Source organism: Schistocerca cancellata, chromosome 9 (assembly GCF_023864275.1).
Source record: "Schistocerca cancellata isolate TAMUIC-IGC-003103 chromosome 9, iqSchCanc2.1, whole genome shotgun sequence".
NCBI lineage: Eukaryota > Metazoa > Arthropoda > Insecta > Orthoptera > Acrididae > Schistocerca > Schistocerca cancellata.
The window spans coordinates 155,695,842-155,711,875 of NC_064634.1; the positions used below are offsets into that span (position 1 = coordinate 155,695,842).

At 46.0% G+C, this 16,034-nt stretch overlaps 1 protein-coding gene across 1 annotated transcript in view; it reads left to right on the plus strand.

Moving 5' to 3' along the window:
• The window catches only part of LOC126101252 (radial spoke head protein 3 homolog), a 361,559-nt gene that overhangs the window by 98,890 nt on the left and 246,635 nt on the right, over nt 1-16,034 (plus strand). The gene's annotated exons all lie outside the window — the stretch shown is intronic.

A 16,034-nucleotide genomic window follows, 5' to 3' on the forward strand; every position in this document is an offset into this window, starting at 1 on the left:
GGCATGCAGCTTTACTGTATGATTAAATGATGATGGCGTCCTCTTGGGTAAAATATTCCGGAGGTAAAATAGTCCCCCATTCGGATCCCCGGGTGGGGACTACTCAAGAGGATGTCGTTATCAGGAGAAAGAAACCTGGCGTTCTACGGATCGGAGCGTGGAATGTCAGATCCCTTAATCGGGCAGGTAGGTTAGAAAATTTAAAAAGGGAAATGGATAGGTTAAAATTAGATATAGTGGGAATTAGTGAAGTTCGGTGGCAGGAGGAACAAGACTTCTGGTCAGGTGACTACAGGGTTATAAACACAAAGTCAAATAGGGGTAATGCAGGAGTAGGTTTAATAATGAATAGGAAAATAGGAGTGCGGCTAAGCTACTACAAACAGCATAGTGAACGCATTACTGTGGCCAAGATAGATACGAAGCCCACACCTACTACAGTAGTACAAGTTTATATGCCAACTAGCTCTGCAGATGACGAAGAAATTGAAGAAATGTATGATGAAATAAAAGAAATTATTCAGATAGTGAAGGGAGACCAAAATTTAATAGTCATGGGTGACTGGAATTCGAGTGTAGGAAAAGGGAGAGAAGGAAACGTAGTAGGTGAATATGGATTGGGGCTAAGAAATGAAAGAGAGAGCCGCCTGGTAGAATTTTGCACAGATCACAACTTAATCATAGCTATCACTTGGTTTAAGAATCATGATAGAAGGTTGTATACATGGAAGAACCCTGGAGATACTAAAAGGTATCAGATAGATTATATAATGGTAGGACAGAGATTTAGGAACCAGGTTTTAAATTGTAAGACATTTCCAGGGGCAGATGTGGACTCTGACCACAATCTATTGGCTATTAACTGTAGATTAAAACTGAAGAAACTGCAAAAAGGTGGGAATTTAAGGACATAGGACCTGGATAAACTGACTACATCAGAGGTTGTACAGAGTTTCAGGGAGAGCATAAGGGAACAATTGACAGGAATGGGGGAAAGAAATACAATAGGAGAAGAATGGGTAGCTTTGAGGGATGAAATAGTGAAGGCAGCAGAGGATCAAATAGGTAAAAAGACGAGGGCTGGTAGAAACCCTTGTGTAACAGAAGAAATATTGAATTTAATTGATGAAAGGAGAAAATATAAAAATGCAGTAAGTGAAGCAGGCAAAAAGGAATACAAACGTCTCAAAAATGAGATCGACAGGAAGTGCAAAATGGCTATGCAGGGATGGCTAGAGGACAAATGTAAGGATGTAGAGCTTATCTCACTAGGGGTAAGATAGATACTGCCTACAGGAAAATTAAAGAGACCTTTGGAGATAAGAAAACCACTTGTATGAACATCAAGAGCTCAGATGGAAACCCAGTTCTAAGCAAAGAAGGGAAAGCAGAAAGGTGGAAGGAGTATATAGAGGGTCAATACAAGGGCGATGAACTTGAGGACAATATTATGGAAATGGAAGAGGATGTAGATGAAGACGAAATGGGAGATACGATACTGCGTGAAGAGTTTGACAGAGCACTGAAAGACCTGAGTCGAAACAAGGCCCCCGGAGTAGACAACATTCCATTGGAACTACTGACGGCCTTGGGAGAGCCAGTCCTGACAAAACTCTACCATCTGGTGAGCAAGATGTATGAAACAGGCGAAATACCCTCAGACTTCAAGAAGAATATAATAATTCCAATCCCAAAGAAAACAGGTGTTGACAGATGTGAAAATTACCGAACAGTCAGTTTAATAAACCACAGCAAAATACTAACACTAATTCTTTACAGACGAATGGAAAAACTTGTAGAAGCCGACCTCGGGGAAGATCAGTTTGGATTCCGTAGAAATGTTGGAACACGTGAGGCAATACTGACCTTACGACTTATGTTAGAAGAAAGATTAAGGAAAGGCAAATCTACGTTTCTAGCATTTGTAGACTTAGAGAAAGCTTTTGACAATGTTGACTGGAATACTCTCTTTCAAATTCTGAAGGTGGCAGGGGTAAAATACAGGGAGCGAAAGGCTATTTACAATTTGTACAGAAACCAGATGACAGTTATAAGAGTCGAGGGACATTAAAGGGAAGCAGTGGTTGGGAAGGGAGTCAGACAGGGTTGTAGCCTCTCCCCGATGCTATTCAATCTGTATATTGAGCAAGCAGTAAATGAAACAAAAGAAAAGTTCGGAGTAGGTATTAAAATCCATGGAGAAGAAATAAAAACGTTGAGGTTCGCCGATGACATTGTAATTCTGTCAGAGACAGCAAAGGACTTGGAAGAGCAGTTGAATGGAATGGATGGTGTCTTGAAGGGAGGATATAAGATGAACATCAACAAAAGCAAAACGAGGATAATGGAATGTAGTCGAATTAAGTCGGGTGATGTTGAGGGTATTAGATTAGGAAATGAGACACTTAAAGTAGTAAAGGAGTTTTGCTATTTGGGGAGCAAAATAACTGATGATGGTCGAAGCAGAGAGGATATAAAATGTAGACTGGCAATGGCAAGGAAAGCGTTTCTGAAGAAGAGAAATTTGTTAACATCGAGTATAGATTTAAGTGTCAGGAAGTCATTTCTGAAAGTATTTGTATGGAGTGTAGCCATGTATGGAAGTGAAACATGGACGGTAAATAGTTTGGACAAGAAGAGAATAGAAGCTTTCGAAATGTGGTGCTACAGAAGAATGCTGAAGATTAGATGGGTAGATCACATAACCAATGAGGAAGTATTGAATAGGATTGGGGAGAAGAGAAGTTTGTGGCACAACTTGACCAGAAGAAGGGATCGGTTGGTAGGACATGTTTTGAGGCATCAAGGGATCACCAATTTAGTATTGGAGGGCAGCGTGGAGGGTAAAAATCATAGGGGGAGACCAAGAGATGAATACACTAAGCAGATTCAGAAGGATGTAGGTTGCAGTAGGTACTGGGAGATGAAGAAGCTTGCACAGGATAGAGTAGCATGGAGTGCTGCATCAAACCAGTCTCAGGACTGAAGACCATAACAACAACAAATGAAGACACTTTGCTAAAACTGCTGAGCGCCAATAAAGTCATTGTGGGGTAGAATCACCCTGTTCAACGATAACGCCCCTTCCCCACAGTTCCAGTGAGACAAAGGCTACGGTTCAGCGATTTGTTGGGAAACACTACAAGATCATCCGTCCAGCCCAAAGCTTCCATCTTTCACCGTGTAATTTTCACGCCTTTGGCGACATGAAGAAAGACATGCGTGAACCTCGGTTCCAGTCCGACGAGGAACGTAAGAGTGGGTGTGGTTGTGGATCCTTCAGTGGCTGATAGTCTATTAAGAAAGAGGGGTTGATCGTTTCGTTTCCCAATGGGATAAATGTCTTAACGCGTGCGGTCATTGCTTTTGAATTTGACGCGTTTTCGGTTTTCATTTGGTTGGCCCCCATATTAAATTAATCGTGACACGGCCAAAGAAATACTGTAGGCCAGTACCTTATCCATCGCCAAGCGATTGCCACTGTCCATGGTAAATTGAATTATCTACACTGAGATCACAAAATACATGGGCTAGCTATATACAAATGGCGGTAGTATCGCTTACACAAGGTATGGAAGGGCACTGCTTTGGCGGAGCTGTTATTTGTACTCAGGTGATTAATGTGAAATGGTTTCCGACGTGATTATGGCCGCAAGACGAGAATCAATGGACTCTGAATGCACAACAGGCTTTTGAGCTAGACGTATGGGGCATTCCGTTTCGGATATCGTTAGGGAATTCAGTATTCTGAGAACCACAGTGACAATAGTGTGCGGAGAATATCAGATTTCTGGCATTACCTCACACCACGAACCACGCAGTGGCCGACGGCCTTCACTTAACGACCGAGAGCGGCGGCGTTTGCGTAGAGCAGTCAGTGCTAACAGACAAACAGCACAGCTCGAAATAACCGCGGAAATAAAAAAAAATGGTTCAAATGGCTTTGAGCACTATGGGACTTAACATCTATGGTCATCAGTCCCCTAGAACTTAGAACTACTTAAACCTAACTAACCTAAGGACACCACACAACACCCAGCCATCACGAGGCAGAGAAAATCCCTGACCCCGCCGGGAATCGAACCCGGGAACCCGGGCGTGGGAAGCGAGAACGCTACCGCACGACCACGAGATGCGGGCCGCGGAAATCAGTGTGGGACTTACGGCGAACGTATACGTTAGGACAATGCGACGAAATTTGGCGGTAATGGCCTATGGCAGCAGACGACCGACAAGAGTGCCTTTGCTAACAGCACGACATCGCCAGCAGCGCCTCTCCCAGGGTGGTAACTGTATCGGTTGGACCCCAGACGACTGGAAAACCGTGGCCTGCTCATATGAGTCACGATTTCAGTTGGTAAGAGTTGGTGGTTGGGTTCGAGTGTGGCGCAGGACCCAATTGGTCAACAAGGCACTGTGCAAGCTGGTGGTGGTTCCATAATGGTGTGGGCTGTTTACTGGAGTGGACTGGGTTCTCTGGTCCAAATGAGCCGATCATTGACTTTAGATGGCTATGTTCGGCTATCTGGCGACCATTTATAGCGATTCATTGACTCCTTGTTTCCAAATAATGATGGAAGTTTTGCGAATGAGAATGCGTTATATCACCGAATCATTTGAGCGGATGATTTGCCCACCCATATCGCCCGATATGATTCCCTTCGAAGATTTATGGGACGTAATCGAGAGTCCAGTTTGTCCGCATAATCCTGCACCGGCAACACTCTCGCAATTATGGACGGCTACAGAGGCAGCAGGGCTCAGTATTTCTGCAGGGAACTTCCAACTACCATACCACGTTGAGTTGCTGTATTACGCCGGGAAAGAGGAGGTCCGACACGATGTTAGGAGGTATCACATAACGTGTGTCACGTCAGTGTATACTAATACATAGGGACTAAGCGACGTTTCACAGTGGTCCAAACACCGTTAGGAAGAACAAAATACACTCCTGGAAATTGAAATAAGAACACCGTGAATTCATTGTCCCAGGAAGGGGAAACTTTCTTGACACATTCCTGGGGTCAGATACATCACATGATCACACTGACAGAACCACAGGCACATAGCCACAGGCAACAGAGCATGCACAATGTCGGCACTAGTGCAGTGTATATCCACCTTTCGCAGCAATGCAGGCTGCTATTCTCCCATGGAGACGATCGTAGAGATGCTGGATGTAGTCCTGTGGAACGGCTTGCCATGCCATTTCCACCTGGCGCCTCAGTTGGACCAGCGTTCGTGCTGGACGTGCAGAGCGCGTGAGACGACGCTTCATCCAGTCCCAAACATGCTCAATGGGGGACAGATCCGGAGATCTTGCTGGCCAGGGTAGTTGACTTACACCTTCTAGAACACGTTGGGTGGCACGGGATACACGCGGACGTGCATTGTCCTGTTGGAACAGCAAGTTCCCTTGCCGGTCTAGGAATGGTAGAACGGTGGGTTCGATGACGGTTTGGATGTACCGTGCACTATTCAGTGTCCCCTTGACGATCACCAGTGGTGTACGGCCAGTGTCGGAGATCGCTCCCCACACCATGATGCCGGGTGTTGGCCCTGTGTGCCTCGGTCGTATGCAGTCCTGATTGTGGCGCTCACCTGCATGGCGCCAAAGACGCATACGACCATCATTGGCACCAAGGCAGAAGCGACTCTCATCGCTGAAGACGACACGTCTCCATTCGTTCCTCCATTCACGCCTGTCGCGACACCACTGGAGGCGGGCTGCACGATGTTGGGGCGTGAGCGGAAGACGGCCTAACGGTGTGCGGGACCGTAGCCCAGCTTCATGGAGACGGTTGCGAATGGTCCTCGCCGATACCCCAGGAGCAACAGTGTCCCTAATTTGCTGGGAAGTGGCGGTGCGGTCCCCTACGGCACTGCGTAGGATCCTACGGTCTTGGCGTGCATCCGTGCGTCGCTGCGGTCCGGTCCCAGGTCGACGGGCACGTGCACCTTCCGCCGACCACTGGCGACAACATCGATGTACTGTGGAGACCTCACGCCCCACGTGTTGAGCAATTCGGCGGTACGTCCACCCGGCCTCCCGCATGCCCACTATACGCCCTCGCTCAAAGTCCGCCAACTGCACATACGGTTCACGTCCACGCTGTCGCAGCATGCTACCAGTGTTAAAGACTGCGATGGAGCTCCGTATGCCACGGCAAACTGGCTGACACTGACGGCGGCGGTGCACAAATGCTGCGCAGCTAGCGCCATTCGACGGCCAACACCGCGGTTCCTGGTGTGTCCGCTGTGCCGTGCGTGTGATCATTGCTTGTACAGCCCTCTCGCAGTGTCCGGAGCAAGTATGGTGGGTCTGACACACCGGTGTCAATGTGTTCTTTTTTCCATTTCCAGGAGTGTACATAAAATCACACTAATACTTACTGCTAACACAGGTGCTATGGGAGATGTACTAATCTGATGCATCCAACCTCAAAATAGGATATTGAATTTAAAACTTCATAAATCAAAACTTTCGGGTTAGGACCATAGTATTAAAAATACTTACGTCTAAGTATCCCATTTTAAAAGCAAAAAGAAATGAGTGTCTACTTATTTTTGTTTGGAGCCTGATCTTGCATCTCTACGATCTCCACCCCTGTGTTTTCGCACTCCCTAGACGGGCTTGTGCAGCATTTTGTTGTCTCAATATACCACCATTGTTTCCTGCTCTCTGATTGCGCCAGATTCCTTTCTGATTCTGTGACCTGTTATTGTTCCATCCCCCAAAGTTGTTGTGTTGCTGTCTGTTGCTGCTATATTACTCTCTTCCATACTATCTCACATTCTCATCAAGATCCATTAGCATCAATCTGAAAGCGTCCAGATGACCCTTCTTTATAAAGAATAGGATCCTCTTATACATATATCGATGAAGAGCTGTACTAACTTGTCACTATTACTGGGGCTGTCTATAGTTCAATTCTTTTATCTTGGCGGTTCGCGCATGCCCGCCCAGACGCGGGAGATTGCTGCGTTGCCAGTTGTACGCGCCAAGAGAAGCAGCGCCATAGCATAGTTCGCAAACTTACGTTTAGGGCGGATCGCGCAGATTATGAAGTAAAGCCACCACGGCCGCATTAACCCTTTCGCTGCTACAGAGACGTTTTCCGCGCATTCCCCGATGTGCGCGATTTTGTCATCAGTGCACTGCTCGCCTGTGCAGACACATGGTGTTTCGACTGTTTTGACACACTTCATCATTCGATTTCACAAGAACTATTTGGCCCAAATATTTGATTTTTTACACATCTTCTTGATGTTCAACGCAGTTATTGTGCAGCATTAGATGTAGTAAACCATTGCACGAAATTTTGAAGAGTTTGCAGAGGTAAAAGTTCATAGCCTATACTTTCTGTATGGTTGATTTTAGTTGCCACTAGAAATTTCAAAAAATTACATTCAAACGAATAAAATTCATGAAGTAAGACATTTCGATATTGTTTTCAAATAAAGAAAATATTAAGCTACCATCAAGGTTTGAACTCAGAACCTTTGACTTAGCAGCCATACACTTTAACCATTACGCTAATGCAGTTCATCATTCAATGTAGCTCTTGGAGGACTTTAAAATATCACGCAAAATACTGACAATCACTGTTGGTATGATTATGAATTACTCACGTTTCGTCGAAGTTCAATAGGAAATAAACAATTACCGCTGTTCTTTAATGCGAAAAAGCGGTTAGTGAGAATGATACAAACACCTTTCCTTGCCATCGCCTGAATTAGGGGGCTTATTGCTTGTTTGGTTTAATTAATTAATAGAATATGAAGCAATTGGTATAACGAATGCTTTTCCCAAACTTTCTATAAAAGAAAGTCTGCTATCAAGACATTGCTTTTGTTCGATTACTTTATTTATGACTGAACGTTTCTAAAACTGAAGACACTCGTCTGTGCTCTGCACTGCAGTCGAGCTCTGGCAACGTCGTTCTTTGTTCATTGGCTGACTGTGTTTTGTGACGTCAGATGCGCAGAATGAACCTAAACTCGGCCGCCGTCATAAATGACGCGCACTTTAGATGCAGATTCTGTTTCAGTATAGCATTAAAGTGTACCAAGCATGTCTGTGCTTCAACACTATAGTTTCATCACTTCTCTCTGAAATTCTCCAAACGTTCTGCAGTCTTCCATAACTAATACAAATGCCCCAATTACTTCGCCACTCATATGGCTGCTCGTAAACACTAACTTCCGTCCCATTGGGCAGGAATTGGGTAAGCTATCCTTGAACTGAATGATACATGTTCTTACGTGCAGATATCCGCTTGCACTGAATGTTAGAAATTTTCAAAGTGAAAGCAAATGTTTGCCGTCGAAATCTCGCCCTCTGGTGGACACAGAATTTGGAGCAACACTCGTCTCCACTGGTGGAACAGCAACGGTGGACTGCGAAGTTTCGCAAATAATCCGTTGTATAGCGTGAGCCTGCAGAATATTTGCTACATCCGTCTCTAGCTGCGCCTTGATTCCTGATCTAGCACTCTTCTGTTTTAATTTGTCCACGTCTCATCGCAGTGTGACTAGTTCTTCCATTTATGAAAAACAACCTGCTTCCGTGACATCGAACACAGTCAGCTCTTCCAAAGGCAGCACACACTGCAAAAGTCAGGTGTTAGCTTCTTCCACTTCCTTCTCCATCGAAGCTAAGTCCCAGTCATTGCGCTCCAGCCAGGACACATTGTCTTCTGTTGTCTCCGTTACCTCACCAGGTTCTTGTTTATAGAATTTTCTGTGCAATACCTCAACCCCTTACCATAATTTCTTTCCAGCATCCGGTGCTTCCTTTCTAACTATTTCTGCTTGTTCTTTCCTCTCTTCCGCTGCCTTTCTGTCTGCTTTTGCCTATTTTTGCCCGCTCTTCTGCTCTCTTTCTGTCCGCTTACGCCTTCCGATGATGATGATGTTGTTTGTTTTGTGAGGCGCTCAACTGCACGGCCATCAACACCCGTATAATGTCCCAGTTTTTACACTGCCCAATCTTTTTCACAGTGCAATCTAGCCACTGTCACGAATGATGATGATGGTGATGAAATGATGAGGACAACACAAACACCTAGTCCCCGGGCAGAGAAAATCCCCAACCCGGCCGGAAATCGATCCCGAGACCCCGTGATCCACAGGCAGCAACGCTAGCCACTAGACCACGAGCTACGGACGCTTGCGGCTTCTGATCTCTTTCCTGGACTTGAACTAATATCTGTACAAACCAGAATGGAATGTCATCCGTGGCTGCAGAGTCTGAACTACTCTGCTAGTTTCAATTTCGCGAGCTGCGATAATCTCGATTTGTTTCTGGTGACGGGAGTGACATCGACGTCTCCCACCTCGAATTATCCCCGCACAATGTCTCGGGATTCTGTAGAATCTTCTTGACAAGTGATTTTTCTGAACTCCATTGAACTAGCTCTGTCGGCCTTATTTATAACATAAAATGAAATAATTGAATCTTAAATCCTATGAAACAGCCATACCATATACGAGGGCTACTCAGAAAGGGAGGTCCAATCGGTCGCAAAATGGAAACTGCTGTGAAAATCAAAAATATTTTATTTACAACGGTTACCTACACCTTCCACTTAGTTCCTTACGTAGTCAGCGCTCCATTTCGACACTAATCGTATCTTCAAGAGCCTCGTCATAGAAGGCAACTGTCTGTGCTTCCCACCAATTCCCTTCGTCTGTGTCAAAATATTGTCTTCTTAGCTAGCGATCCATGTGAGCGGAGATGAAACTCAAGCTGAGTCAATTACGTTCTATACTGTGGGTGATCAAACATTGCTAATCGAAAACGCTGCAGGAGCATCTTCATTACCCCTGCAGAGTACGGATGAGAATTGTCTTGCAGAATACCACCCGCATCTCGTGGTAGTGCGGTAGCGTTCTCGCTTCCCACGCCTGGGTTCCCGGGTTCGATTCCCGGCGGGGTCAGGGATTTTCTCTGCCTCGTGATGGCTGGGTGTTGTGTGCTGTCCTTAGGTTAGTTAGGTTTAAGTAGTTCTAAGTTCTAGGGGACTGATGACCATAGATGTTAAGTCCCATAGTGCTCAGAGCCATTTTTGTCTTGCAGAAGGAAACGTATGACGGTTGTGTTATTTGGGCTGCATAAGAATCAGGCGAAGTCTCTCACCAGGTCTTCATATTAGGCGGGAGGCACTATTTCCTAGGCATCTTTACGTGCTCACTGTGCGCTCAGAACTGAAAAGAGCTACGTGACGCCATCGACGTTCAAACTAGAGACACTACCGAACACGTATGTGTGAAGCTTTATAGGATTCTCACTGTGGTTTCTATTTTTCGGCGCTGATGACCTCGATGTTGAGCGCCCATAAGCCCCAACACACACACCTTCTATTTTTCGCCCGATTGGACCTCACTTTCCAAGTAGCCCTCGCATTTAACAAAAGCAAAAATTTTCACATACAATCCAAATCTTCACACGTAGTACAAGTTACACAAAACATCCCACCCAATACATAGACAGAAAAATAAAAAAAAATTACGCTTCAGATGTTAGCAAAGCTTATGCTGTAACCGCGGTTAATCAGACGCAAAAAGAAGAAAAGGCCAATGGATAGTACAACTTTTACACTCCAAGATGCCATGAAAATTAGCTGCCTCGTTGTACTAAAGAACGGGACGTACATGTATTTTGTTTGGTTCCTGCAAAATTTCATGCATGGGACGGATGACAGAATTAACGTGAACAGTGATACAGTTAACAGACCTGAAACAGGTCGAAGTGAGGTTCAATGGCTTGTTCCAAAGCTATTCTTGCTATAAAAACCTGTGAGCGTTTGACAACCGTAATCACCTTTGCTATTCTTATATCCCTAAAAACGGTGCTTGCCCTCTGCACACAACGAAAACTCACCACGAACAAGCAAATATCCTAGGAATTCAGTTGGTTATATTCATTGTTTAAGGGTCGCGAAACTATAGGGAAGTTGAAGAACATTAGGGGTCTCAAAATGTGAGTCACATTTCGACTTCAAAAATTTTATTTACTCTACTCAAGTTAACAATTGACAGATAATAATACAGAGCAATATTCTGAAAGTTGTTGAAAAGAAATATTGGTGACTCTTAAACCCTTTGGGCCACGCGTTTAACTGGAAGACTGCAGGAAGTAAAATTAATAACACATCTGTATAGGTTGCAAAAGTAATCCCACCAATATTCATTATACATAACTGAGCATTCAAGGTAGATTAACAAATGGGCGCAGTCCGAGGCGCTCAGAATTTGTCACGCTACTGCGTCCGAGAAACTCACATTCATGAATTCTTATACTGCTTCGTTTCTTCAATTATGTATTATGCAAGTGAAAGTAACGCAGCAGTCTTTACACGTTTACGTAATATATGTAAGTGGTGTATTAACATTACTCTTCTGTATCCGATGGCGTTTGTAATGGACTCGGCTGTCTATTCTAATTGACACTCGTCCAGGACCTGAAGAGCTATCGGCCGGCCGACGCGTCATCCTCCGCCAAGCGGCCTCACGTGAACGTGCTGTGGATGGGCACGTGGTCAGCACGCCGCTCTCCCAGTCATTTTAGCGACTTCCCACACCGTGGAGCTGCTGCTACTCGGCCAAGTATCTCCACAGCTGGCATCGCGAGGCTCAGTTCATCCCATAGCAGCGCTCCCGCCACGGACAAATCCCTAGCAGTAGCGGGTATCGAACCCGAGTCGCCCATCTACGCTGACCACTCAGCTACGGAGGCGGACGATTGAGTATTTACACGTGCTAATAAATTACAAATGCGATTGATACATTTACATAAGCCCAGCTACAATGTTTACTTATTTTGAGTGACAGTAAAATGTTGTGCAGTGTGTTATGTTATTTACTTCTGCATCTACATCACTACTCTGCAATTCTCATCAGAATGCTTGAATGTTCCACACCAAAACAGTACGTGGGATGAACGAACAAACAAATCTTTTGATGCGAGCTCTGATTTCTGTTATTTTATGACGATGGTGATTTCTCCCTATGGAGGTGGGCACCAACAAAATATTTTTGCACTATGACGAGAAAGCTGGTGACTGAAATTTTGTGAAAGGATATTCCCGCAACGGAAAACATCTGTGTTTTAGTGATTGCCAACCGAGATTACGTTTCACATCCGTGGCGGTTTCTCCTTTATTTTGTGATAATACAAAACGAACTGCCCCTTTGAACTGTTTCGATGTCGTCCGTCCATCGTATTTGGTAAAGATTCACGCAGCATTAGCAGAGGACGGGCAAGCGAAGTGTAGGCAGTCTCTTGAATAGATTCAATGCATATTTTGAGTGTTGTGCAGTCTTTAGTTCGTCTTTCCACAATATTTTTACGCTATGGTGCCAATTTAAATTGTTCGTAATTATAATCCCTAAGCATATACTTGAATATACATATTTTAAATTGTATTTTTATCGTTAATGTATTCTTTTTAATACTCATGTGGAGGACCTCACACTATTTGTTTTTCATGGCTAACACAGATATCTTGTCTAAATCATTTTGTAACTCTTATTGATCTTCTGATGACTTCACTAGACGGTAAACAACAACAACAACAACACTGCAAACAGTGTAAGAGATCATTTATGTATCTCTGAAACAGCAAAGGGTCTACAACACGGGTGGGCAGCCGGCGGCCCGCGGACCGTGTTCGGCCCACAGTTGGTTTCAGTCCTGTCTGCGGAAGAAATACCTGAAGAGAGGGACAGGCGCTCCTGTTGTACTTCATTTTTGGATATTTCCGCTGACGCTCGACTCGTTACATGAGTGATGCTTTCGTACTGGCCGTAGAGTCTTACATACATGGTGCATCGGTTAAGTGGCGCCTGTGCGGAGGGCCCTTGGTCAGAGTTGGTGGCAACAGGGCGGATGACACGCAATGCAGCGTGGCACATCTTTTCTTGCTGGTAGTCCGCCGCCAGCAGCCTCTAAGTGATCGAGATCTACCTTTAATGCTAAGAAATACGAACCCCAATCATTCCCCTCCCTGGCCACACCATGGAGGGAACGCCGGGCTACGAATGGCAGCGAATCTTATTCTCCCCCATACCTGGTATGTACAAGAACTGCTGGGTAATCCTTTGTGTCCATGAAGCCTCGGTTCTTTGTAGAGGATTTAGAGGACAAGTTTGGGGAGGTGGAGGTCTTGTCCAAAATGTGGTCTGGGTCAGTCTTTATAGAAACAGCACCCTCTGGTCAGTCACAGGCATTACTCGCTTGTGGCAAGCTGGGGGTTTTTTCTGTTACTATCACGCCCCATAAGAGCCTAAATGTGGTCCAGGGTATTATCTTCCACAGAGATCTTCTTTTACAGTCCGATGACGATCTGCACACCAACTTATAGCGTCGAGATGACTATTTCGTCCGGCATGTCCACTAGGGGCCAAGGGGTAGTCAGGTTGCCACCGGTGCCTTCATCTTGGCCTTTGAGGGCGACACATTACCTGAGAAGGTGAAGGTGAAGGTGATGGTCTACCACTGTGATATCAGGCCACATATTCCTCCCCAAATGCAGTGCATTAAGTGTTGGAAGTTCAGCCATATGTCTTCGCATTGTACTTCCAGCCTCATATTTCACGATTGTGGTCGTCCATCCCACCCCAATACTCCATGTGCCCCACCTCCCATCTGTGTCAATTGTGGAGTGCTTTCTCGTCAGACTGTAGGATTCTACAGAAGGAAAGGAAAATGATGGAATACAAGACCTTGGACCGACTGACCTACACTGAGGCTAAACAGAAATTTGAAAGGCTCCATCCCATGTGCATGACAACATGTTACATCACCAGTATCACTACTGTTACAGCCCCATCCGTTGCACCAATTCTAGTTAACTAACAGAGCCTTAAGACTACACCTGCCCCTTGATGGTGGGGGTCACTTGCCTCTCAGTTGCTCCTGCACCACCTATGTCAGGAGCAGCACCCCCCAACCATTGGGGATGTCCGTCCCCGCTTCTAAGCTAGAGAAACATACCACTTCTTCGGCTCCTCTAGTTCAGAAGGGGTCCCTTGGGTCTCTTCCTCCCCAGGTTTCTCCTAGTGTGAAGGATGACGCCCGCCAGTGGCTGAAGTGTCCAGAAGCAGCTGGTCGTAGGGCTTCACAATCGTCCTCAGTACCGGAGACTGCATCCATGAAGCCCTCCAGCCCAGAGAAACCAAAGGAGCAGCGAGACAAGTCAAAAAAGAATACCCCTAAGACCAAGGAAATTGCGGTGGCACCCCAACCACCACCGCTACCTCCCAGCCTTCCGTCTGAAGATGAGGTGGAGATTCCGGCATCTGCTGAGGACCTAGATCCCGCTGAATACTCAGACACAATGGATGTCGATTTCACAGGTACTCAGTCGGTGGCAGCAGGTGACCCAGTGGCGTAATCTGCCTCCTCGGTCCCTTCATGCCTTTTTTGGCCAAGGACAATATCATTCTCCAGTGGAATTGCAGCGATTTTTTTCCACCACCTTGCTGAACTCTGACAACTCCTCAGCCTCCACACTTTCTTCCGCATTGCTCTCCAGTAAACTTGGTTTCTGGCATTGCGAACCCATGCGCTCTGTGGCTATCAGGGTTATTATAAGAATGAACCAGCTTATGAGAGGATATCTGGTGGAGTCTGTGTTTACATCCTTCACACTCTTTACAGCGAGTGTGTCCCTCTTCTAACACCATTAGAGGCTGTCACTGTATGGGTGTGGACGCCTCAGGTTGTTACTGTCTGCAGTCTCTATCTGCCACTGGTTGGTGATATCCCACAGCATGTCTTGGCTGCGCAGATAGCCAAACTGCTGCCACCTTTTCTGTTACTCCAATGCCCACAACGCTTTGTGGGGTGGATTGGTGGCAACAGACCGAGACACTGTCGTTGAGCAAGTGTTCGCACAGCTCGACCTAGCTCCTTTAAACAATTGTGCCTCCACACATTTCAATGTGGCGCATGGCACTTAATCAGCCACCAACCTTTCGGTCTGCAGCCCTGGCCTTCTACCATTTGTCCAATGGAGAGTCACTCTTCTGGTCGCCTCCCCACATGGGCTTTGAATAAGGCTGACTGGGAGTTGTTCGCCGCCATTACCACTATTGAGCCTCTTTCTCATGATGCCATTGATGTTGTGGTTCACACAGTAACCATTGGCATCGTTTCTGCAGGGAATCTGCAATTCCCTGTTCTTCTGGTTCCCCTTGGTGGAGGACTGTGTCTTGGTGATTACTGGAGATCAGTGAGGCGATTATAGATCGCAGGTGGGCCCTCCAACGTCATAAGCGGCACCCATCACTGGAACACCTCCTTACCTTTAAGCAGCTCCATGCCTGAGCCGGATGCCTTATTCGCCGATGGAAGCAGGAGTGCTAGGAAAAGTATGTCTCCACCATTGGCATCCGTACCTCTCAATCACAGATTTGGGCCAAGATCAGGTGACACTATGGATATCAGACCCATGTCAGCGTTCCTGGGCTTTCCCTGAATGGAGTAGTCTGTACTGAATCAGACACGATTGCACAACACTTAGCAGAGCATTATGCTCAGAGTTCTACTTTTACGAATTACCCGCTGGGCTTCTGCTCCCTGAAATCCCTGAAACAGTGGTTGGAATGTCGGAGCCTTTCATTCCATATGCGCCACCCAGAATCATACAATGCTCCATTCAGTGAGTGGAAATTCCAAAGTACCCTAGCTGCTTGCCCTGATATGGCTCCTGGGCCAGACTGCATCCACTATCAGATGCTCAAACACCTCTCGTTGGACTGCCAGTGACACCTCCTAGACCTTTTCAACCATATCTGGGTTGAGGGTGAGTTCCCATCTCACTGGCGGGATTGCATTATCATAGCCGGCCGGTGTGGCCGTGCGGTTCTAAGCGCGTCAGTTTGGAACCACGTGATCGCTACGGTCGCAGGTTCGAATCCTGCCTTGGGCATGGATGTTTGTGATATCCTTAGGTTAGTTAGGTTTAAGTAGTTCTAAGTTCTAGGGGACTGATGACCTCAGTAGTTAAGTCCCATAGTGCTCAGAG